Source organism: Pimephales promelas, chromosome 17 (assembly GCF_988280905.1).
Source record: "Pimephales promelas chromosome 17, fPimPro1.hap1.1, whole genome shotgun sequence".
In the NCBI taxonomy this organism is placed as follows: domain Eukaryota; kingdom Metazoa; phylum Chordata; class Actinopteri; order Cypriniformes; family Leuciscidae; genus Pimephales; species Pimephales promelas.
The window spans coordinates 7554574-7582078 of NC_142785.1; positions in this window are offsets into that span (position 1 = coordinate 7554574).

Below are 27505 nucleotides of genomic sequence, written 5' to 3' on the forward strand. Positions count from 1 at the left end.
ACGCAACTGTTGCGCTCGCGTCTCGCGAATGAAACCTCATTCTCAAAACGCGGCACTCAAGTTAAAATAAGTTCAACAAAAATGCACCTCGAGACCTTGCATTCCCCCAAATTCGCCTGTATGTGGTGTAATGGTAGTTAATGTAATGGTCAAGTCAAGTGGAAGAACATTAGACTAACGTGCAAGAGTTTCTGAGTTCTATCCACACTGGCATAGTTTTTTTCCCCCCTCATTAAAACCAATTATGTTTATCAGTTGTTGCCAAGCAGGGACATGACAAAATGTTTGAATGCATTTTACTTTGTGGTTTCACCGGTACGAATAGAGATTTCTCCGCAACTGATCAAGCTCGTGTCCGTGTGAAGATGTTCCTTGTGGCAGCGCGAGCCACAAGAGAACACTATCAGCACAGCACTGAGTCAACGAGTAGCCTTCTATGATCACTTGATTTTAAAAAATAACACATTTCAGCGTGCTATTTCTCCTCTTATTTAACAAATGAATGTTCTGCTAGACTAGTTAACCGGATTTGTTTTATTTATTTGTATTGGTACATCCACGCCGCAAGATGTTTAAAAGTGCTGGGGACAATATCGACCCTGGCAAAAAGTGGTGGAGAAATTCCCAAATAATAATTATTAATAATTATGATAGTAGTAAAAGGTGTTTCTGTTTTTTTTTGTTTTGTTTTTTTGCGTCAAAATATTTCTCAAACGGCAGCTGCAAACCCCCTGATGACCCAATGCCCCTCCAGTAGATCTGCTCTGGCGCCGACTCTGTCAAGCCACGCCCATTAAGCCCCACCCCCAGCACCCCCATGATAAAATATGTTCCCACGGCCATGCTGACAATATCCAGCAACTTCGCTCAGCCATTGAAGAGGAGTGTACCAACATTACACAGGCCACAATCAACATCCTGATCAACTCTATGCGAAGGACACTGCTGTCACCATCTTTGGACTGTCTGTTTGTTTTGATTTGCCACGTGTGTCCCTCGTCTGAGTTTCCCGCCATCAATCTGTTTCCATGGACACTGATCACCTCCCTCACAGCTGCCTGTCATTATGTTATCATCTTCACTGTGTATTTAAGTTCCTGCCTGTCTTCACTTCAGTGTCCGGTATTGTTTGTGTTTGTGTTTACACGCTGTCTGACCTGTCTGCCTGTTCTTCAGTTTTGTTACATTAAAGAAAGTGTTAATTCTACCTTCTTCTCCGTCTTCCTTGAACCAACTCTTGACAGAATACCGGACCCCAAACAATATGGATTATGAGTTCATCACCATAGCTGAGAAGACTTTTTGTTCTTGCACTCACCAGCCCCCTCAATGACGAAACCCTGAAGACCCTGTTCTGGATCGGGGCCACCTTCCACCAGCATATCGACCTCCCGGACACCTCTAACCTGAACTGGATGGAGGCCGTCATCAGGTGTCTGGAGAGCGTTGAAGCCCGATCCAGAACACAGCCAGAGCCAGGATTACCACCCTTGACTGCGGAGAACTCGTGCGTGCCCCCCGGAGATGGAGAGCTACCACCCGCTGTGACGCGTCAGCCAGAGCCCGAGATGAAGAGGACAGAGCTGACCCTCGCCCCAGAGGAGGAGCTCCAACAGGAGTCTGACCAGGGGTGTGAGCCCACAACATCTGCGGACGAGGGGACTCGTTCTATGGAACAGGAGGGCTGGCTGATGATCTTCAGTAACAAAGATACTTTTCCCACCCTATCCCACCCGTCATCTGCATCTTCATCGTCTTCCGATCTGTCCAGTGACTGTATCCGCCCTGCCTTCTGTCAGTTCAATACTATCGTGACACCCATCTCAGTCAGTCCTCCAGCCCCGCGATGCTGGATGTGCGCAGCCCTGCACCGTCTTCGAGGAGTCTCCCCGATGTCGAGCTGCAGGTCAGCCCACCATCCACAGCGCCTGTGCATGAGGATCCTATGGCTTTGCCTCCAGCCTTGGTCCTCTGCACTCCATCTCGGCCTATCGACCTGCCGGCTCCATATTGATTCCTCCCATCTGCGCCTCCACCAGAGACCCTCGAACCTTCGGCTGCAGTGGGTTCCCTCGTCTTGCCGGCTCCCCCTTGGTCAGTCGTCACTCTGCCTGCGCCACGGACTTACGGTCAGTTCGCTGCGCTCCATCCCTCCACCCCTTTTGCTTCAGCGGGCTCCTCCTTCCCTTTGGCATCACCTCTGTCCTCCCTCACTCCGTCTCAGCTCTCGGGCACTCTGGCTACATCTCCAGCTCTCGTCGCTGTGATGTCGCCAGGGTCTCCTATTCCTGCAACGTTGTTGGAGTCCATCGGCTCTCCGTCTGCGCCGAGAGATCCTGCCACCGAGTCTCCGTCAGTCATCCCCCAGCTACCGTCAGTCTCCACGCCATCTGGTCTCTTCCCTCCATCTACTCTGCTGTGGGCTGTCGGTAATGGACGGCTCTGGGTCTGTGCCACCAGGCCGTCTCCACCTATGCCGTCAGGGAATCGTCATCGTCCCTTCACCACCCTGTCACTCCAGCCTCTCTCCTGCACTTCATCATCGCCTCGTCCTCCACCAGAACCTCCCCCAGTCCCCCCTCCGTCATTTTGTTACGGAGCGAGGTCGCTGATCACCTATAATAATAATAATAATAATTCATCCCATTTAGATAGCGCCTTTCTGGACACTCAAAGCGCTTCACATAGAGGGGGGAATCTCCTCAACCACCACCAGTGTACAGCATCCACCTGGATGATGCGATGGCTGCCATAGTGCGCCAGAACGCTCACCACACACCACCTTACTGGTGGAGAGGAGACAGTGATGAAGCCAATTGGTATATATGGGGATGATTAGGAGGCCATGATGGACAGAGGCCACTGGGCAAATTTGGCCAGGATGCCGGGGTTACACCCCTACTCTTTCGAAAGACATCCTGGGATTTTTAATGACCACAGAGAGTCAGGACCTCGGTTTAACGTCTCATCCGAAGGACGGTGCTCTTTAGACAGTATAGTATCCCCATTACTATACTGGGGCGTTAGGACCCACACAGACCACAGTGTGAGCACCCCCTGCTGGCCTCACTAACACCTTTTCCAGCAGCAACCTGGCTTTCTCAGAAGGTCTCCCATCCAGGTACTAACCAGGCTCAGCCCTGCTTAGCTTCAGTGGGCAACCAGTCTTGGGCTACAGGGTGATATGGCTGCTGGCACCTCTCTCACAGCTGCCTGTCATTATGTTATCATCTACACTGTGTATTTAAGTTCCTGACTGTGTTCACTTCCAGCCCATTCTCATCCCAAGGCGTCACCTAACTAACGCCTTGGGAAGCATTTTGACCATGCTTCAATATCTGATGCTTTAGGCATCCTTTAGCGTCAGTTAGATGACGCCTTAGGATCGCGTCTAACCCTTACCCTACCCCAGACCTAAAGCTACCCGCGTCATCTAACTGACGCTTTACCTTTAGCGTCAGTTAGATGACGCCCTAGGATCGCGTCATGTAACTGACGCTAAAGGGTGCCTAAAGCATCTAATATGGAAGCATGGTCAGTTAGGTGAAAATTGTCAGTTAGGTGACGCCTTGGGGTGAGAATGCGTTGTCACTTCAGTCCAGTATTGTTCATGTTTGTGTTTACACGCTGTCTGACCTGTCTGCCTGTTCTGAGTTTTGTTGTATTGAAGAAAGTGTTAATTCTACCTTCTTCTCCGTCTTCCTTGAACCAACCCGTGATAACTGCGTGAGGCACACCAGAAAGTTTTGCGTTTATAATTTTGTTCAGTGTATATATTATGAAGTGAATTACTGTATATAAAAACAAATAACATACATTATGATATATTAGTAAATATATCGCACATTTTTCAATATATGAAAAGCAGCAATTCCTTATAAATGTTTTACTCAATATATTACATATTAACAAAATAAACGCTGACAAGATGCCAAACTTGACAATTCTGACACTAAACTTGACAGTACACTAGACTGGATTATTCACAGCAGGAAACAAAAACGAACAAGCACCAGTTTGAACTATATTACGGAGATAATCACAAGGGCACAGGTGACACTGATGAAACAATGACTGAATGAGAAGAACAAGGGGGTGTGGTAAAAACACAAGACAATGCAAACACGCAGCCCAAACAACAGGGCCTGTGTTCACACCCAAAACCCTCAGGACTACAATAAATCAAGGATAGAGGACAGAATCCTGACACAATATATTTCTTTATAAAAAAAAGTTAAATAAACAAGAAGTTAATAGTGAGTATCCTACGTCTGACAAACAAAATTGATTCCAAACGAAACCACGTCAACTTTGTTGTGCATCTCCAGGCACAGCAATTCATTGAAACTGTTTTGAACAAATCGGCAGAGTGCTTTTAAAGCGGCATGAGACGGAAGATGCTTTCTTCCCTATTGTGACATACATCGACTGAAACAGCTTCTCGAACAAGAAGAAATGTGGGCGGAGGACTTGATTGGATTGTTGTGGCTTGCTTTTGCAGTGATCTCATGTAACGGACAGGTTGTCCCACCCTCATGCGAGTAAACACGTCATCAGAGAATAAGAGATGTGGCAGCAAGAAGGAGAGGAAGTAAAATATTGCAATTTTACATTGAAAAAACATTATTTTATTTTATTTTCACAACAAAAAGATTAAAAACAGTGTAATAAGTGGCAATTTCCATAGAAACAGTTTATAAAAACATTTCTATATATATATATAACAATTTACAATTGTATTTAGAGCACAAACCCATACATTTGTCGATGTAACGATGCAACCTGCAGAAAAAGTCACTGAAAAATCCTCACAGCTAATACACAGATGGACAAATTTTCTAGAACGAGCAAACACAGACTGATACAACCCGCGAAAAGTCTTCGTTACATTTGATTTGTGGACTGGAATTAACTTAAAAGTGTTTAAAATTTTAGAGTGGTAATATTTTAGCAAGACAGTTTTAGCAATTCTGACAATGTAATACTTTAGCAATAAAGTTCACTTCTTTTCGTGAACTGACAATGTAGCCTAAAGAGTCTATTTAATTTGACTTATAACATCACGAAAAGAAGCATCGCTTTTCTAAAGGAACTCTGAACAAAAGTAGTCTGCCTGAACATCAAACCTGACAATACAACCCGGTCTCATCCCAAATCGTCATATAACTGACGTTTTGGGACGTCTTTTGACCATACGTCAATATTCGCCTTTTTAGGGCCCCCTTAAACGTCGGTAGATGAGGTTATGGGATCCTAACTCTACCCCATACCTAAACTTAACCCTAAACCTAACCCGTCACCTAACTGACGTTAAAGGTAAAGCGTCAGTTGTATGACGGCCCGGGATCGCCATCTACCGACGTTTAAGGGGGCCCTAAAAAGGCGGATATTGACGTATGGTCAAAATACGTCCCAAAACGTCAGTTATATGACGATTTGGGATGAGACTGTGTTAGACAATACTGGCTCTTCATATTGAAAGTAAGCCCTCCATTCTTTATTACAACTCGTACATCTGAAACCTAATATTGTCTAGCTTCAAAAGTGGACATGGGACAAACAAAAGGAGCAATTTACCTCATGCCTGTGTGTGAATTAAGCACCTTCCTCCTTCAATGAAAGGACAATGCACATTTTTAAGACCAAAAAGGTCATGCTGTCTGTGGCAGCAATATGAGAGCGGAATTTTCCAGAAGAAATCCAATTAGAACATTACCTCATGTGGTAGACGGGGGGTAAAAAAACGACCCAAACATACCCGCCTTTGTTTAACAAGACCTTTAACTTTAGTCTAGCATGTTGCTGTGTGCACCTCCTGTGCTCTTCACCTGAAGAGGTGTGCTTTGTCAGGAGGTCAGGGTATATCAAACATCCAATTAGAGCTTTGTAACAGATACCCACACACACACACATACGGTCACTTCTCATTACACGTGGGAGCTGAACCTCTGTCTTTTAGCTCTGGCCCTGCAGGCTCACTTTCCTCCAACAATATTAGATCAGCCATCAGAGACTGCAGCATGGGTCCTTCAACATGTTCACAGTCAAATGCCATGGAGCTCATTTCCAGAGAAATATATGTAAGATGAAAACAGAATGATGGCTTGCAGCATACATTTTCATTTTCACCCCTCCATAAAATGCTTTTTATGTGAATGGTTGTAATAAATATATTCAAGTTTAGTGGTTTGAGTAATGACATCATTAAATGTTCTGTTTGGTTCCAGTAACTAAACTGCTACAATTAGACGTGACGTGAGATGTCTATAATTGGAATGAGTGTCCAAAGTATTGATTTTTTTTTGCCTTGACTAAAACTTGTGTTTTCTAAAAGAATAACACTTTTCAATTTTGTTTGATGAAAATCCAACCGGATTTTTATCAATGATATAAACAATTATTAGGAAAAAAAAAAGGAAGCATGAACGTCCCCTAAACACACGAAAGAGGTGAAAGCAGACCGTAGATTTTTTTTTTGTTTTTTTTTTTTTTGCATTTGCATACACTTTAAAAAAATGCTGGGTTGTTTAAACCCAAAGATGGACAAACCCAATCATTGGATTAAGTCTTATATTAAAAATTTTAACCCAATATTTGTACATATTTGGGTTTAAACAACCCAGTATTTTTAGAGTGAATGAGATCGCACAAACTGAATTGCAAACGAATTGCTGTGAGATGATGTTGGAAAATCACATTAAAATTGACTTTTTCTATTTTGCAAATCCTTTTATGTATAGATTTTATCGGTTCAGTGGATACAATCGGTTCAGTTTTGAATTGTCATTTTTAAAACAATAAAAATCTTAAAGCAATAGTTTACCCAAAAATGAAAATTCTGTCATCATTTACTCACCTTCATGTTGTTCTAAACCGGTAAGACTTTCTTTCATCTACGGAACACAAATGAAGATATTTTTAATGAAATTTAAGCAATTTCTGTCCCTCCATTGACAGTCCACCAAACTACCACTTTGACGCTTCAAAAAGTTCATAAAGAGATTGTAAAACTTAATTGAGCAGTTTGTAAATCGCTTTATATGATGAACAGATAACATAATTAAAATGAAAGAAATAAAAAGTAGCTATACTCTGTGAAATTGAATTGTTTACATTCATTCTCAAGGTCTAACAAATATGTGGAAAGGATTTCCTTCCTCATTAATCGTAAATTAATATTGTGATAAATATCAATATCATATGATATGGGATTTTTTTTGCCATATCACCAGCCCTAGTTAAAAGAAAGAAAAAAAAAACATTCAAAATAAGTAAAGTTTATACTCGACAAAAAACACCCAATCATTAGAACACACTCTGTGTACTGTTACATCTCTGTCAGATGCTAACATTATTTAGAGATTATTTATCTTTCCCCTACTAGTCCCAGGTTGCTTTGATTCACAAATACACCCCCCAGCTCCTCCCCACCTGACCTATGTAGTGTAATTTTCTACATCAATAAAGCTTTCATATTGCATCCAATTCTCCTCTTTACACTGGGTGGAGGACATCATAATTTCATTGAAAGGAAAATGGGGCATAGGCTGAAATAATATCTATATTACTCTCAGAGACGAGGGGGGAAGCGACAGAGCTGTCCGGTTTGCGAGGGCCAATGATTTTTCTTTCTTTCTTCATGATCTGGCCTCCCAATTACCTGGCAGTGATCTTGTGTAGAGGGAGGAAATGGATCTATAACTCATTTACACTACTGTCAATGAGGCCACAGCAGGCCTTGGTTTCTTAGTACCCAAGAAGAGGGAATAGATTACTGTCAAAGATGATGCACTCGTAATAGGAAATGTCCCTCGTTCGTTTTGATATTAGCTTTTTTTGACCCTGAATGACTAATGAGGTCATTTCTAAGCTTAGTTCTAAATGCCCCTTGATTGAGATGAGATATATAATATAAACTAACTATAGTAATCCAAATGTAGTAATATATTAGTAATCCACGAGTTCTTGATCAATAAACAAAATCCAATTTTTGCAACCAAAATATCCATCACTTATCCTGGGAGGTTATTAAAAATCATTGTCAGTAAATGTCAGCATTCATTATCATCTTAATAAACTCATTTTATAAACAACTGGTTGCTTTTATGAGGTTCGAAAGCATGGGGTGTGATTTTGACTGACCTTTGAGTGGATCAGAAGAGACTTGAACATTAACTGCTGGCCACTGATTCCTGCTCATTCTCTGATGTGTCTTATAATGCACAGTTGTGATTAAGACGGCAAGGTTAAGACATGAAAATCAAATTCAAATTGAGATGAGCTTCAAAAGGAGCTACATCAGCAACTGAATTTTAATCTAACAGACCGAGCAGAGGACCGAAAGTTGAGTGGGAAGTCTCATTTGAAGGATGTCCAACACCACTGATATGTGCTAAATATTTTTATCTGACATATTTCACGACGACTCATTTCAAAATCTATGATCCCTTCAATCTGTGGCATGGCTGTAGTTTTCATAACATTAATCATGTTGGCCTGTTTATATCAGCCTGCATCTAAATCAAATGTTTTTAATATTTTATTCGTAATTTTAGATTAAATTGTGTATTGTATACACAGACAATAAATGTATTAAAAAAAATCCCCAGAACATTTAGAGATAAACTTATGAGACCTACCAAGATTTTTTAGATGACCTTATATGCTTCTGTAATCACACTTGAAGTCAAGTCATTTTGACGTGTAAAATTGTGCAGAATTCAAGGTGAAATATTACCAAGGTGGTCTATAATATCTGGAGAAAATGTAATCTTATCTGTAAGCATTGTCATTCATCTCAATGGCAGTCAGCTGGCACAGGCTCTCCGGATGGAGGATGCCATCTTGCTGATTGGGCACTGAATTACAGGAATATGTCATGTGACTGATCACATGACAAATGGCAGTGGACAGGGAAATAAGTAAGTCAATTTCACACTTGGATTTACAACACTGCAAGCCTCCAAAAATACAATGTCAATAAAATACAATGAAATAAAACGAGCAATTTATGTATTAATTGATATGATACTGTATTTTTATCTATAGATATTTGTGAAAATACATAGTGTTTTCGTCATTTTAAAAGTATACCTACCAGCAGGGGCTATTGGGGTCCATCAATGTTCAAACACACCTGAACAAGCTAATCAATCAACGCATTCTCATCCTAGGGCATCATATAGGTGACGCTTTTTACATTGCGTCTAAATCCGACGCACATGGCACCCTTTAGCGTCAATATAACACGCTTTGGTTATGGGTAGGTTTAGGTCTGAGGTAGTGTTAGGGTTAGACCACTAGGAGGCGCCTTCTGACGCTAAAGGGTGCCATGTGCGTCAGATTTAGAAGCAGTGTCAAAAGCGTCACCTATATGACGCCTTGGGGATGAGACCGGGCTGAATCAATAGGTGTGTTTAACTTGAAGCAGCGCTGTGTAGGGTTGTCGGTGGATGACATTAAAGTACCGCGAGAGCGATCAGAGAGCAGACGGCTCTGTATGCTTTCCAATACCGCTCTTGAAGTATTTTAATGTCATACGCGGATTGGTCTATGCAGCGCCATTTCGAGTCGAACACACCTAACGCCTTCTGGATTTCTAGAAAGCTATAGGGAGGTGAGTTTTTATCAGGGTTGGAGCCAGTGGCAGTTTTAGGCACGGACGAACCGGGCAGTCGCCCGGGGCGGCATTTCTTCATGTCACATGGGGGGCGGCACAAGCAGTTAAAAAAAATCCTTTGTGCCGCGAAGGTTTTCTATTTTCTTATCATTTCGACTCAGTTACTGGCAACTGCACCCCTGCTTGCTGAGAAGGTGCCTTGCACAGAAGCGATGTCAAGGGGGTCTCCTGATTAGTTCACGGATCGCGTCTTTTGCGCGCTCGAGGTCGTTATTTCAAACAGGCGCACGGGAAGGGAGTCTCGCCCTGGGGTGCGTTTCCCGTACAATGACGTAGTTCACCGTTTCACTACCATAGTATGATGCATCGTTGGAAAAATCAACTAGCTAGTCACAACTGTTTCCCGAAACCCACTGTCGCAAAGTATCGTTCAACCACGTTGGTTTCGCACGTGGTGGAGTAATAACTACTTTTAATGAAACTGTTTGAGATCCAATTAAAGCTAGATTTGTTTTATATAAATTACAGACATGTCATCTGAGGACTATTTCTAATTGTTCTCAGTTGTTCTGCTTTATTACCAGACTCAATATTTGGCTCGTTCTTACATAGTAGAGCACGTTCGCACATGCGCACTCTTCAAACACGTTACTTCAAATCTTTTGACAAACTAAAAGACGTAAATTACATTTGTATGTATTCTAAATAAAAGACACCGGTTGTACTGAATGTCAGCTTGCTTATTTTGCTCAAGATAAGGATTTATTACCTCCAAATGTCGTGCAATATAGAAACGATGCCTCTAGCCACAGATCGAGAGCTGTCGTTCAAACCAGCCAACTTTGCGATGCTGTTTGCGAATGTCCGTTGAAACGATGGTTTCGGGAAACACCGACTCGTTAAACAATGCAGATAACGACGGAACTTGCGACCATAGTTAAGCTAACGATGCTTTCAGGAAACGCATCCCTGGGTGTAATTCAAAGTAGAACCACCACTGGTTGGAGCTAAACTCTACCCCATCTAGGGGTGCGTTTCCCGAAAGCATCGTTAGCCAACTATGGTCGCAAGATATCAGCATAGTTCAACGAGTCGGTGTTTCTCGAAACCATCGTTCCATCGTTCCAAATTACATGTCTGTAATTTATATAAACCAAATCTAGCGTTAATTGGATCTCAAACAGTTTCATTAAAGGTAGTTATTACTCCACCACGTGTGAAACCAACGTGGTTGAACGATACTTTGCGACAGTGGGTTTTGGGAAACAGCCGTGACTATCTAGTTAATTTTTCCAACGATGCATTGTACTATGGTAGTGAATCAGCGAACTACGTCGTTGTATGGGAAACGCACCCCAGGACTGAAGATGAAACACACCCGAAGAAGCTAATTAAAGTCTTCAGGATTACTACATTACTAAATAATGAAATTGATAAGGGTTAGTAATAAACTCTGCAGGAAAGTGGATATTGAGGGCCAGAGTTGCCCAGCCATGCAATTGAGCATAGTTTTACAAAGTGAAATGATAAATGTGTTGCTTTGGATACATGTGTCTAAAAATGCATAAATTAAATACTTTCCTGATTCCTAAGCTAAAATGTCTTAAAGCATAAGATAGTAAGATGGTAAGCAAACAATCAGTTTTCATAATCAAAAAGTGTTGGAGACAGGAGAAATTGTCAGGAATCAGGAAGATCTGAATGACTGAATGCCGATTTGTTATGGAAAGGCGACTGGCGGACCTACCAAAGATGACCCCTGTCCAGCAGTGGAAGAAGGTCACCTGGTCCAATGAGTCCCACTTTCTTTTACATCCTGCGGACGACCTTGTGAGTGTGTGCTGTATACCTGGGGAAGTGATGGCACCAGGATGCCCTGTGAGACAACGACAACAAGCCAGAGAAGGAAGTGTGATGCTCTGGGCAATGTTCTGCCTAGAAACCCAGGGTCCGGCTCTTCATGCGGGCAATGTTCTGCCTAGAAACCCAGGGTCCAGCTCTTCATGTGGACATGAATTTGACATATGCCATCTACCTAAACGTTGTTGCAAACCCCCTTCTTGACAATGGTGTTCCCTGGTGGAAGGTGCCTCTTTCAGCAGGATAATGCACCCTGCAACATTGTTCAGGAATGGTTTAAGGAAGAGATCAAGGTGTTGCCCGGACCTGCGAATTCAACTGCTCTCAATCCAATTGACAGGGGCGGCTCGCCCATAGAGGGCGCTGGGGCGCCGCCCTCCCTCCGACCTGTTTGTCTGTTTTTTTAATATATATTATAATTTATCATTTTGAAAAATAATCTGTGTTAATTATATGCTAATAATGGTTTTACTTTTAAAAGTGTTTTGAACTCACCAGAATGATATTTGCATTCACTTTCGTTACTTTTATCATGTTGGTGTAGTAGTATAGCCAATAGGCTGTCTTCTCAGGGCGCCAGTTCGCTCAGCCCCACAGTGCTGGAATTTAAGCCAATGGTTCCCCGGTTGCTATGCAAAAAAGTTTATATTTCGCCAATCAGCGCCGTCAAATTTTATGGTTTGGGGGCGCTGAAAATATCGCCCACAGTATCAGATTAGGGGAGTGCACCGTGCACGCGCACCACGGGACATTTTTTTTTACCTCAGATGAGAGCAGAATGGCAGCGCCAGTGACGTCGAGTGGAAATAATGTAAAGTTAGTCGTGGGAATTGATCTGTCTGTCTCTGTCACTCACTCACTCACTCACTCACACACACACACATAAACACTGTTTCACACACATTTGATATTAAAATAGTTATAGGAATATTAATACCTGTGTGTTTGCTTTGTTTTTGATGTTTTTTATGTTCTGAGCTAGATTACTGTGTTTCATACTAGTTAAAATCAACTTTCTTCTCATACTTGCTTGTTACAATCAAGAACGTTGTCCCACCCTCTTTTTCAGAGCCTTTTCTCTCTCTTTCTCTAGTATCAACACATTGTTATCCATTATCCAATTGTCAAAAATATATAGTCTACAGCTGGGGATTGATTAAACTAGATTGTTGTATTACTTATTATTTTTTGTATTACCTATATTATAATTTATCAATATTATGCGTTTGCACTTTTTCTGTCAGCACACAGAGCATAATAAACATTCAACTTGTTCATTATCATTAACTGTCAAACTGTTATTATTATTATTGTATTATTTGACCATTGGTATTGACTGGTTTAAGTTATTTTATTGGTATAGGTAAGGGCATGGCCTAAGGCCTAAAATGCACCAGAATGCAGGAAATCACATCTACTAAATTCTAAATTTTCTGGGGGGGGACCCCCAGACCCCCCTCTTATTCAGCCCCCCCTACTATAATTTTCACCAGCCGCCACTGCCAATTGACTAACGAGTTCGGTCCACAATGGCTCCACCTCGCAACCTACAGGACTTCTGCTAACATTTTGGTGGACATTACCACAGGACACCTTCAGGGGTCTTGTAGAGTCCATTGGATTGGCAAGTCAGCTCTGTTTTGGTAGTATAGGCCGGTGGTCATAATGTTTTTCGGCTCTTTGGTGTATATAAACTGAAATTTTCCAATATATCAATCCTATATATGAAGAGTTCAGATGCAAAAGCCTCTAAATGCCATTTGAAATTTTCTTCTTGAATGATGATTTTTATCAGACTTGTATATTTAAGTTCAGTCATTTCACTTAAATAACAATTAATAGGTAATTATCATTGCCATTTAAGTGAAATCACTGAACTTAAATATACAAGTTTGATAAAAATGATCATTCTAGAAGAAAATTTCAAATGGCACTTAGAGGCTTTTGCATCTGAACTCTTCATATATATATTGAAACTACACATTTTTCAAGGAACTTAAAGCCAGCAAACAACACGACCCGGGATTGATACCGGCATCGATGCCGGGTTGGAGACCAAGTAACATTGCCGGAATCAGTCCCAGAATGCGCGCTGTGTGAACAAAAGCCAGGACCAATGCCATAAGAGGTGTGCAATCGTGATGACGCTCTTGCCATCGCGTGACTCTGTTGCTCTTAGAAGAAAGTTTGTGTTCATAGTTTGTGTTCGTCATCAACAAAGAAAGGACGAACAAATGTCTATAAACTGGAATGAAGCAGAATCCAGGAGCCCCTCACTATCCGCGCTGAAGCTGACATCGTTCACCAGCTTTGTGGAACAGTATGCGCGTGTACATGTTTTCGACACGTACGTTACACGTCTCATCCTGACGTCGTGTGTCTTTCTGGGAAATTTACGGATTGTGTGTGAACACACTCACAGATCCCGGCAAATCACTGGCAGTGTGAATGAACCGAAATCAAACAATCCCGGGATAAATGCCGGGTCACATTATCCATGTATTTTCCAGAATCTCTGTGTGAAAGGGGCTTATGACACATTGGGCAATGATCATAATAATAAAATCACAAATTATTCTTAATGTACTTTCTGTAGAGAATCGTCTTTATTCTATCGTTATAGCTTGAGATCACATTACATTACATCAGACCCAAATGAGGCACAGACTATCGGGAATTGCCTCCACTCCTCTCTGATAAGCTACTCCGGCCTTGCTCTGTGAATACTCTGTGGTAATGGTATAGAGCTGCAAAGCCAAATAGAATTAGTTAAGAAGCAGTAGAGATATTTGAGTTTCAAAAGCAATATCTCATTTGATATAGTACAGCCATATGGTTGAAGCAGATGGTGGAGAGCTTTCTCAAGACCTTTGAGAGAATTGTGTTATTGTTCCCCTGCATTACTCTTCACATCCCAGAGTAATCAGATCTGTTCTCAAAGATCTGCACACTTACAAATGGAAATACGCATAACGTTTTTAAGCGATTTTTACAATTTTATGCTTTTTAATAAATAAAAAAAATAATCCTTGTGATTATTAATATTAAAAAGTATAATATAAAAAAATACAGCACTGTTAAAAAATTGGTTTTTAAAAGTCTCTACGGAAGCTTATTGCATGAGGAAACAAAATCTACTCTGTTTTTTTCTGAATTAACAAGATAAATATCTCAGAATTATGAAATATATTTTTCTTAAAAAAACGTTTTTTTCGCTCTGTTTTTATGAATTAATGAGTTACTCATAATTTTTGAGATAATCAAATCATTAATTCAGAAAAACATACCAAAAACTTTTTTCCATGAAAAATTATCTCTTAATTCTGAGATAATTAACTCGTTAATTCAGAAAAACAGAGCAGATTTTTTTTTCTTCAAATGAATGCACTAGTAAGCTCTTACGCTTACTAAGGCTGCATTTATTTGATCTAAAACGGTAAAAACTGTAAGATTGTGAAATATTATAACAACAGTTTTATGTTAATATATTTTAGTATATTTTAAAATGTATTTTTAACTGATCAATTAAACAGCCATTGCAGTCTTCAATGTCACACAATCCTTCAGAAATCGCTCTAATATGCTGATCGAACATTTCTTATTAAATATAAATATTGAAAACAGTTGTGCTGCTTAATATATTTTGTGGAAACCATGTTACATTTTTTTTTTCAGGATTCTTTGATGAATAGAGAGTTCAGTGGGACAGTATATTTATAATATTTATAATATAACTCTGTTTTAATTAAATGCATACTTTCTAAATAAAAGTATTACCACCCCCCCCCCCTTTTTCTGACTTCTAACTTTTGAACAGTATTGTATAAATTGCAACTCAACTGTTTTTCTTCTTTGAAAACAGATGGTGATGATGTTTAAGAATATTCCAAACAGAATGTGTTGCCATATGGGAAAAAAAAGAAAAAAAAAATCACATCAGAAGCATCTTTCTGCAGCGCGGTTCCCGGTCCGACGACTCAGCTTCCACACAGCGTGTGCATTTCATTAACAGAGGGGAGTATTGTGTCTAACTTATGGTCAATGGCTCGGTAATTATATTAATTAGCCAGAAATCTGCCATGTAAAGTAACCCTGAGGGATACATGAAAGACAGAAAACTGTATTCTCTGTGGCCAACATGTCGTCCGCCCCAAACGCAGTCAGTCAGGCCTTATCTCGCACTCATAGAGAAGAGCTAATGGTCAAGGCTGGAGGATGAGGTCTTTGTAAAATGGACGGTGCAATTAACGCCTGCCAGTACTCATTATCCTCCATGTCAGTGGGTAGAGGCTGGAGGCCAGGATGTGGATTAGAGAGAAAATGAAAGGAGAATTAAAGACACTTAATGGATGCTGCTTTAGATTTCTCTGCAAGTTCTATTAACCCTAATTTAAATCAATTTTCTCCTTTCTGCAATTCTGTGCTAATAAAGCTATCTGTCTGACAGTGACTTTGTGTGTCCCAGGAGGGTACGTTTGAGATACATTAGCCTGGGCTCATTTTGCTAAGTGCCCACAAAGCACACAATGCTGTTAGCAAGCGTAGAACTGGTTGTTACCCATGCAAACAGGGAATGTTCTCAGAACTTTGGCTAACATTCTGGAAAGGAACTCTCTATAAGTCTGTGTGTCCACCAAAGCATTTTTTTATAGGCTAGCATATTTTTCCCTAATTGTTTTCAATTGGCTTTATGCACAGCTGCACTACTTCCTGAACTTCAGCCAGCTCCTTGTTTCCTGTCTGCTATTATTGGACAAACTGATTAATACAGGTATGTCTGATTATTGTTGCTGTGACTACTGCGGTCAGGCACACCTGAATGAATCAGTTTTGTCTAATAATGGCAGACAGGAAACAAGGATCTGGCTAAAGTTCAGGAAGTAGTACAGCTGTGCATAAGTTTTTTTTTTTTTTTTTTTTTTACTCAGAGATTATTTCACTCACAGATTTTTTTCTAGTCGCCAAGAGTTGAAGAATGTTCTATAATGTTTGAAAAATTATCAAGAATGCTTCCTCAGAGTTTGTTTTTAAAACATTAAAACTGACATTTTTAACATTCAGAAATATTTTTTTTTTCATTACTTAGAAAATCATTCTTAAAACATATTTTTGTTATAGTAAGGTTGCACCAGTGTCCTCTTTGGCCTTCAATACAGACGCAACCATCTTCCTCGAATTTGGTGCTTTGGCACGTCAGTCACATGTCAGATATATGCTTAGTAAATTGTTGCCATTTATTGTACAGGAAATCCCTGTCAACACCAAGCTGCTTAAAAAGTACATTAGCATCAGTTAACAGCTTTATCTCTCCTGCAGACAGATGATTATGCACTGAGTTATGTCATCCGGGTTGATTATGTAGAGTCTGAAGTACAATATTTTATATTATTGGGTCTGATAGGGACCTAATTAGGAGCATAATGGTATGGTAACCTATCAGTCAAGGCTAATTACTCTGGCTTTCACGCTAGAGTAATTGGGTTTTTAGTTCTGGGGCTGAGGTTTGGGACACTGGTATGAAGCAACAATTACTGGCGACAGAGATCAGAAGATTTATGGGTTGAAATTCAAGACGTAAAATGATGACATGTGATTCATCAAATCGCTTTAGCAACCCCCACCTCCACTACACACACACACACTCACACATCACAATGTTCAGAGCAATGTCTGAGAACCCACTGAGCACTGATGCCACTGAACCGTGCTATATGTTCATATATTAGTTAAATTACTTGGAATCGTATCTGTTGTACGTATTAAAAACAATATGAAACGGGCAGTTCCGACTATATCGTGGAATTTGGGGAGAATCTAAAAGTAGAGATGCTAAATTTTTCAGGAGAATGAAAGTAGCTATTTTTATAATAGTCTAACTTTTTCAGTAAAAAGCTACTTTATACAACGGCTAGCGTTAGCGCATTAGCATTAGCGCATGTTTTTATTGTATGCTCATCTAAATGGCCCCTTTCTCCCTTATCTGCTTTTTGAGGTGTGACATGGAAAAAAGAACCTGTTTCCAGGTTCAAGCCTCTACTTGTTTAAATTGAGAATACTCTCTCAACAGCCGTTTATGAACACTATTTATTTATATCACACGTTTAAGCTAAGCTTTTAAAAACTCAATGTGTGCACCGCAGTCTCTAGGCTCACACCATTCCAGACAGAAATATCTAAATGATTCATTAAGGATGAATCACTGACTGGCCATCTGAGATTACGGAATGGAGATAAAAGTTAGGATCATGATTTTTAAAAAGCATATTTGGGTAACACTTTAGAATACGGTTCCTTCGTTAATGAATAACTACACAAGAACTAATGAGTAACACAATATTAACAATCTAGTAACTATTATTAACTAACAAGAAACTCTGATTAACGAACTAGTAAGTAATAGCGCACAGACGAAAGTGGTAGTTCACTATTAAGTAATCAATAACTACTATTTTTTTAATACTTCCCAGAGAACTACTGAAAAAGTTTATTAACAATCTAGTAACTACTATTAACTAAAATAAACTCTTATTAACGAATTAGTAAGTAATAGCTCACAGATGAAAGTGTTACTAGATACTTCTGTGGGAATTACTAATTATTTGGATTCGTATTATAAAGTGAAGATCATTGGAACTAACTAGTAATTACTGAAGTATTACTAAAGACATTTTCTAAAAGTTACTAAAGTTCACCAAAAAATCTCAAACGTTTGCACAAATCATGACTAGATCATGTAGTAACACTTGAGTAATTACTAGTTAGTTCCAATGATCTTCACTTTATAATACGGATCCAAATAATTAGTAATTCCCACAGAAGTATCTAGTAACACTTTCATCTATGAGCTATTAATTACTAATTATTTGGATCCGTATTATAAAGTGAAGATCATGGGAACTAACTAGTAATTACTCAAGTGTTACTAAAGACATTTTCTAAAAGTATACTAAAGTTCACCAAAAATCTCAAACATTTGCACAAATCATGACTAGATCATGTAGTAACACTTGAGTAATTACTAGTTAGTTCCAATGATCTTCACTTTATAATACGAATCCAAATAATTAGTAATTCCCACAGAAGTATCTAGTAACACTTTCATCTGTGAACTATTACTTACTAATTCGTTAATAAGAGTTTATTTTAGTTAATAGTATTTACTAGATTGTTAATAAACTTTTTAAGTAGTTCTCTGGGAAGAATTAAAAAAATAGTAGTTATTGATTACTTAATAGGGAACTACCACTTTCGTCTGTGCGCTATTACTTACTAGTTCGTTAATCAGAGTTTCTTGTTAGTTAATAATAGTTACTAGATTGTTAATATTGTGTTACTCATTAGTTCTTGTGTAGTTATTCATTAACGAAGGAACCGTATTCTAAAGTGTTACCCATATTTGTTTGCCTTTTGCATCTGATAGAGCATTTGCACCCTAAACCATTGGCACGTAATGTCAGGTCAGGTTCATTGAATCGGATTTTCCCAATGGTCCCTTATGAAAAGAAAATATATTTCCCTATATATGAATGATCAATATATTAAAATGGCTTAACAGTATATTTAAAAATCTACAGAATAAAATATTGTGTTAAAATATTACAATATATTGAATAATACATAAGGAATTGCCGCTTTTCATTTATTGAAAATGTGACAAAATATTTACTAATATATCATAATGTATTTAATTTTATATTCAGTAATACACTTCATAATAGATGTATATGTGATCAGATATGGTACTGCATGTGTAATATATTGCAGACATATTTACTCATGCAGCATAAACACATACAGAGATATACGTATAATGTAATATATTTCTTATATCTCTTATCTTTTATTATTTACAAATTACAAACAACACAACTGCATGTACTAATGTATTCAGCCACAAGACTATCACTGTGCTGAGGAGTGCACAACCATTATTTATAAATTAAAGTAATAATAATATTAATATTTATTTGACAATTGTCATATATTTGCCAATGTAATTGCCAATTATTTGCCAGGGGTGGTGATGGCGCAGTGAATAAGACACATGACTTTGGTGTGAGAGGCCGGGTTTCGAACCCACTGTGAGACACCAATGTGTCCCTGAGCAAGAAACTTAACCCCTAGTTGCTCCAGAAGCATGTGACCTCTGTCATATATAGCAATTGTAAGTTGCTTTGGACAAAAGCGTTAGCTACATGAGTAAATGTAAATAGATTGATAGAAAACTTTATTGTCATTGTCACAGGTACAACGAAAAGATTTTAAAGTCTTGACCAGCCAGTGAATTCCTAATATAATTTTTAAAAAACAGTAATAACAGTTTTTGCCCTGATGGATGTACCGTCTGCCTGACGGTAACAGTTCGAACAATGGGTGATTTAAAATGTTAAATCACCCATTTTTAAAATGTCATTAAAATGTTCTGGATTTTTTTTTGAAGCAGCGAGAACTGTATAGAGAACTGAACTAGAAATCTGTTGTAACTTGTTCCGTGAGTGTCTGTGTATTTATATGGGAACATGTATGTGCAATATATGTACACAATAAAGGATAACACATAGTAAATATTACATGCAATGCTATTTTTGTCTTAATCTATAAATATTTCATATGTACACTCACCTATAGGATTATTAGGAACACCTGTTCAATTTCTCATTAATGCAATTATCTAATCAACCAATCACATGGCAGTTGCTTCAATGCATTTAGGGGTGTGGTCCTGGTCAAGACAATCTCCTGAACTCCAAACTGAATGTCAGAATGGGAAAGAAAGGTGATTTAAGCAATTTTGAGCGTGGTTGGTGCCGTTCTGAGTATTTCACAATCTGCTCAGTTACTGGGATTTTCATGCACAACCATTTCTAGGTTTTACAAAGAATGGTGTAAAAATGGAAAAACATCCAGTATGCGGCAGTCCTGTGGGCGAAAATGCCTTGTTGATGCTAGAGGTCAGAGGAGAATGGGCCGACTGATTCAAGCTGATAGAAGAGCAACTTTGACTGAAATAACCACTCGTTACAACCGAGGTGCAGCAAAGCATTTGTGAAGCCACAACACACACAACCTTTAGGCGGATGGGCTACAACAGCACCGGGTACCCCACCGGGTACCACTCAACTGCACAACAAATAGGAAAAAGAGGCTACAATTTGCAAGAGCTCACCAAAATTGGACAGTTGAAGACCGGATAAATGTTGCCTGGTCTGATGAGTCATCAGACATTCAGATGGTAGAGTCAGAATTTGGCGTAAACAGAATGAGAACATGGATCCATCATGCCTTGTTACCACTGTGCAGGCTGGTGGTGGTGGTGTAATGGTGTGGGAGATGTTTTCTTGGCACACTTTAGGCCCCTTAGTGCCAGTGGTGGAATGTAACGAAGTACAAATACTTCGTTACTTTACTTAAGTACATTTTTCACGTATCTTTACTTTACTTAAGTACAATAAATAGTGCCTACTTTTTACTTTTACTTCGTTACATTTTGCAGCAATTATTATACTTTCTACTCCATTACATTTCTACAACTTCTGTTACATTTTCGTTACATTTTCTGATCAGTTTTTCCCCTGCCAAAACGTAATCTGACCGTCCGTTCGTTGCACGTTTGTCTCACCAGTGACGTTTGGTTGCCATAGATGCAGTATATCAACCCGGTCACACTAAATGCGTCTCACACGCAGTGTGTTTATCATGCAACTCATACGCGAAAATTTGTTTTTACATGCATAACCGTGTGATATATGTTTGCTTTGGTTAGGATTATGGCAAGCCAAGAGGTTCAGAATTACACCATAAATGAATCGCGTTTACTGCCAAACATAGTTATTAACATATAGTAAGGATAAGCATGATATTGCCTAATTGCAAGCTTGTTTCAGAAATGGTGACATTTTTTTCCATCATTATTGAACATCATTATAGGAGTAGGCTATTAGGTTGAATGAGTTAGAATTAAATGTTTTATTAATCATTAGAAAATAGACATTAAGATAATCAATTGTTATGCAAGTACTTTTACTTTTAATACTTAAAGTACATTTAAAATAAAGTACTTTTTACTTTTTACTTAAGTATGGTTGTCATTGTGTTACTTCTACTTTTACTAAAGTAAATATTTATCTGGGTATTTGTACTTTTACTTAAGTACTGAGATTCAGTACTTCCTCCACCACTGCTTAGTGCCAATTGGGCATCGTTTAAATGCCACAGCCTACCTGAGCATTGTTTCTGACCATGTCCATCCGTTTATGGCCACCATGTACCCATCCTCTGATGGCTACTTCAGGATAATGCACCATGTCACAAAGCTTGAATCATTTCAAATTGGTTTCTTGAACATGACGATGAGTTCACTGTACTAAAATGGCCCCCACAGTCACCAGATATCAACCCAATAGAGCATCTTTGGGATGTGGTGGAATGGGAGCTTCCTGCCCTGGATGTGCATCCCACAAATCTCCATCAACTGCAAGATGCTGTCCTATCAATATGGGCCAACATTTCTAAAGAATGCTTTCAGCACCTTGTTGAATCAATGGCACGTAGAATTAAGGCAGTTCTGAAGGCGAAAGGGGGTCAAACACAGTATTAGTATGATGTTCCTAATAATTCTTTAGGTTAGTGTATATAGCCATACATGGTCGATATTGCAGTATATTGAAAAATATAAGCACTAGTTTTCCATACATGGAAATGGATTATGTAATATATCGCATTATATTTTGCAGTATATTCCCATATATTTTTGTTCTGTCAGGACCACTATCGTCAAATACAATTTGGCAATTGCAGTATGGTTCCGTTCTGGGCAAGAACTCCTTGCGCATCCATGCAGCCCAGTTTGGATAAGAGCAGGGAGGGAGAGCAGCAAGGGTAAACAGAACAGAACCAAAATGAATGTATTGTAGATATCATTAATTCAAGATTTTAAAGTACAACATAATTCGAGAATTTACTCTGATTCAAGGGGAATGAGAATGTCAAATACTGACTGATGAGAGGAGGAGTTGTGGATGGAGCTGCTGATAATACTGAAGGAGCTTATATGTGTATACAGTGATAGGCGTCACATTCCTAGACAGGGATCAGCTGAGTGTCAGCTGATGCAGGCTGATCTCATGAAGTAGCGTGTGTATGACACGCCAATTCGTATTTCCATTTTTGGCGTGCTATCAAGACGCATAATCGCCTTTCAGCGTGTTTATGAACGCCGTTGACTTAACGTTATATAAATATATTACTTACCTCAACCCCGTCCCTAAACCTAACCGTCACTGGGGTTAATGGCATTTATGACTGTTCCCTTACCATCCTAGGGAAAAAAAAAGATATGACTTACCTCAACCCCATCCCTAAACTTAACCATCACTGGGGTTAATGGCATTTATGACTGAAGATTTGACTGCGTGTACGGACACGCGGAATGACGCGGACGTTAATGGCGTAGACATATACGCATACACGCGGATACACGCAGATAGCTCAAAATGCGTAGAGATAACACGCCACCTGACTCGAAAGTGGCGTATATGTTTACGCAAAAGTCATGATGTCATGTTGGCTGATGCGTGCTTGACTAGCGTGACCTACCAGAACGAATGCTTAATTTCCATAAGAGGTCCTCTCGTGTAGGAGAAAGTTCAATTTATTCTATGAATTGGTTCTTTCCAACAGTGGCCATGGCAATTGGCAACACTAAGGGTTAAATTTAGACCTACAGTATGTACAAATTCACAAAAATGCTTCTCTAATTTGACTTCCTGTAACTGTAGAATAAAGTAGAGGGATTTTGTTGAATTTAGAATGAATGCACTTGTTTAAATTTGATAATTTGATACTGTCACCCTGATTGAGAGTAGGGTGATGGTATACAGTATAGCACAAATATATTCACTTAGCAACTATATTTAAGTGTATCCTCTCCTGTATACCACCTCAATGACCAGTGTTGGGAGTAACGCATTACAAAAGTAATACATTACAGTAACATATTAATTTTTGCTGTAACGCAGTATAGTGTAAGGCATTACTAATCAATTTTCAGTAATATTTTACTCGTTACACGTTCAGTGAGGCTTGTATTACAGTTGTATTACAGTGTATTGTCTGCTTTTACTTCTTAAAGGCAACAGACTATGTGGAAGTTTTAAAGCAGTCTTTTAGTGCCAGTTCAAAGCGGTCGCGTCTGTAACATTGTTTTTTCCTCATAAATGCGAACACACGAAAACTAAAATAAAATGAATATTTTAAGTTCTATGGAGACTGGAGAGCCAACCCTTCCTCATCCGATTTGCGCAGTGTAATTAACAGAATTACAAAAAATCGATTTTGCCTCCTATTTTTTTGTCACGCATGAATGTGTCTTTTCCCTAATATTAAAAATAAAACATAGACTGATATTTGTCTAATGTCTGGAGTCCTTTAAGGAAGTAGCCTATATACGTTTCAATACATGTATTTTCTGAGAATTTTTATTTCAAGTTTTGACTGCAGATGTCATCATGTCCATAATGCTGGACTTCCCCAATTTTAAATAATTTATCCTCAACTAGTTTTGTGGTGTAGGTCTACGTATTTTATAATGTTAACTTCAAATAATACTAATAGCCTAATTTAAAGATAAGGCAGCATTCGATCTGGACGGTAAGGAGAATAACGCTGGAGTTGGAAGAGGTGTGTCGCGATTCTGTAGGTTCGTTGATCTGAGTCGATTTCGGTTTCATATTGCATCGTTACAGCCCCAAAGTTAAGTTCTACTTAACACTAAATAACAGTAACAAGTAATACCTAATGTATTACAGTTTGGAAGTAACTTGCACAACACTGTCAATGACACCCTATAATGGTAGATCACAACGTTGTCTCGTTTTTTTACCTTCACAATTGAAATTAGTTATATATATGGCAAGACAATGAAATGTAATTATATTTTCAACTGTCTGTTCACATCTCTCCCCGTTTCTTCTTTAACATGATGGATGGAATGAGAATTCAGAGCTCCAGGTCACAAGGATGCCTGAACCTGATGTGCAATTTCAACATGTTAAACAGTAGAGAGCATGAGTCCTGGGGATGTTTTTTATAATAATGTAACGTATACTTCCAATTTTTATTGTAGATGTAATAAAAGTGCAGAATGCGCCAGAATAATTTCTGATAATTAGCCCCGGAAACCTCTTCTGCTGGATTTCATGAGTGTAGACAGACCTACCTCTGAGGAATTGCAGTATTTCTTTTCTTTGTTTTATTCTGCAGGGATTCGGTACATCAAACAATGTCTATATTTAACTCAAACCTCTATTTCTTTCTATCTCTTCATGTTTCTGATTGATAAACCCATTTCTCACAAAGATTTCACGCCCCAAAGAGTCTAAATGGGTCTGCTCCCATGGCAAACAAATCAATTTTTATAGACTTTAAAGTTGCTGGTCTTGAAAATTGTTAGAATACCTTTGAAGAACCAGAGAAAGATTCTCTAATTCAGCCATTTTTGGCACGTTGGATTGGTATCGACGAGCAGAACCCACAATACTTGAAAATATGCGACACATCTATCTTACAGCTCCATAAACTGAAAATAGCTATACTGGACTGAACTGTATTTCTAATGATATATGATACATGGTCCCACAGTTATAAAGTGTGCTTTCCTTAAAATGTTGCTAACCTTCAAATATATTGCTACATTTGGATTGTGTGTTATTGCTTTTTTTACTTTTTTTTAATATATTTTGCTTTTAGTGATTTAAATGAGAAATAATGTCTCTCAGAGGAGATCTCTCAGATCATTCAGTTGTAATGAACCTTTATGATTAAAGGGTTAGTTCACCCAAAAATGAAAATTAAGTCATTAATTACTCACCCCCATGCTGTTCCAACCCCGTAAGACCTTCGTTCATCTTCGGAACACAAATAAAGATATTTTTGATTGAATCTGAGAGCTGGATCAGTCCTACATAGACTGCCTAAGGGACTGGCTCTTGACGGCCCATAAAGTCATTAAAGAAAAGGTTTAAATATTCTATGTGCCTACAGTGGCTCAATTATAAGTTTATCAAGCGACGAGACTACTTTTTGTGCGAAAAAAACATAAATAATGACTTTATTCCACGATTCCATTACTTCCTTATGGGCGCATGCGCGAGAACTGAGACGAGGACGTTCTCATTCGTCTACTTCTTGTTACCGGCTGCTCACCGCTTAGGAGTTTTACCGCCACCTACCGTATAAAATGATGATCCATATATAAGGCGCTCCGGATTATAAGGAACACTGTCGTTTTTTGAGAAGATTAAAGGCTTTTAAGTGCACCTTAGAGTGCGGAAAATACGCAAATTGAAAAGCGTATGTACAGCGCGCATCTTTCTCTGCTTGTAAACAGAAAGTTTTGCGCTTCCAGCTATATCAGCACATCATCTTATACGGTAGGTGGCGGTAAAACTCCTAAGCGGTGAGCAGCCGGTAACAAGAAGTAGACGAATGAGATAACACAGTCTCATCCCAAAAAGTCATATAACTGACGTTTTGGGACGTATTTTGACCATACGTCAATATCCGCCTTTTTAGGGCCCCCTTAAACGTCGCTAGATGGCGATCCCGGGCCGTCATACAACTGACGCTTTACCTTTAACGTCAGGTAGGTGACGGGTTAGGTTTAGGGTTAGGTTTAGGTCTGGGGTAGAGTTAGGATCCCATAACCTCATCTACCGACGTTTAAGGGGGCCCTAAAAAGGCGAATATTGACGTATGGTCAAAAGACGTCCCAAAACGTCAGTTATATGACGTCTTGGGATGAGACCGGGTTGAATGAGAACGTCCTCGTCTCAGTTCTCGCGCATGCGCCCATAAGGAAGTAATGGAATAGTGGAATAAAGTCGTTATTTATGTTTTTTTCGCACAAAAAGTATTCTCGTCGCTTGATAAACTTATAATTGAGCCGCTGTAGGCACATGGAATATTTAAACCTTTTCTTTAATGACTTTATGGGCCGTCAAGAGCCAGTCCCTTATGCAGTCTATGTAGGACTGATCTAGCTCTCAGATTCAATCAAAAATATTTTTATTTGTGTTCCGAAGACGAACAAAGGTCTTACGGGGTTGGTACAGCATGGGGGTGAGTAATTAATGACTTAATTTTCATTTTTGGGTGAACTAACCCTTTAATTAGTCACCTGCTATGGTTTTGTTTTAATGGTGCATCATCTAGAATTTAAAAAAATGAAAATTAATCTGAGCTTTTGAAGCACGTTGCGTTTGCACATTATTTATCTTTTACTATTAAATCTTTAGATTGTGGAGTGTATCGAGCTTCTTCATCAGACTAAATTCGGTTGTATTATTTCCCCACAGATATACAACCATGAGAGATTCATCATCAAGCTGCAATTTCATCACCAGACCCCTCTTTGATATATTGCTGGATCTATCCAATTGCATGTTTGTGTGTTCAAGCAGAGAGATAATCATTTGAAGGTAAATATGTTTATTAAAACTTGTCTGTCATGAGGGTTCGGTGCGAAGGCAAGATCAATATAAGTATGTTGGCGTTGCATGACATTAGTAAGCCTGATATTTGTAATTTGCTGTCTATTGCTTTTTTTTTTTACTTTTCTCTAACAGCCACTCGAGTGTATCACGACTTATGAGTGACAAGTCACTCTTCTTTCATGCTAATCGTGATTCATGTGTCTTCATCTGCATCTGTCACACAAATGTGTGTGAACTGAGCAATCCATAATATTCAAAAGGTGATAATGTAGGAAAACTTGTTTTTCTCCTCAACAATTATTAAATGCCATCAAATGGAAACTATGATAAATCATTGTTTTCATCCAAGATAACTATGGTTTAAATATAGTCCATCAATACCCCTGAAGGTTGAGTTGAACTAGTATGATCCTTTAATAAGATTTTAAATTATTACATTAAATTTTAGACTTAGATTTTTAACTTTTGGACTATAATAGGGATCCAGTCAGACAGTCCACAAAATAAACCCTGACAGGTCATTATCAATACAATC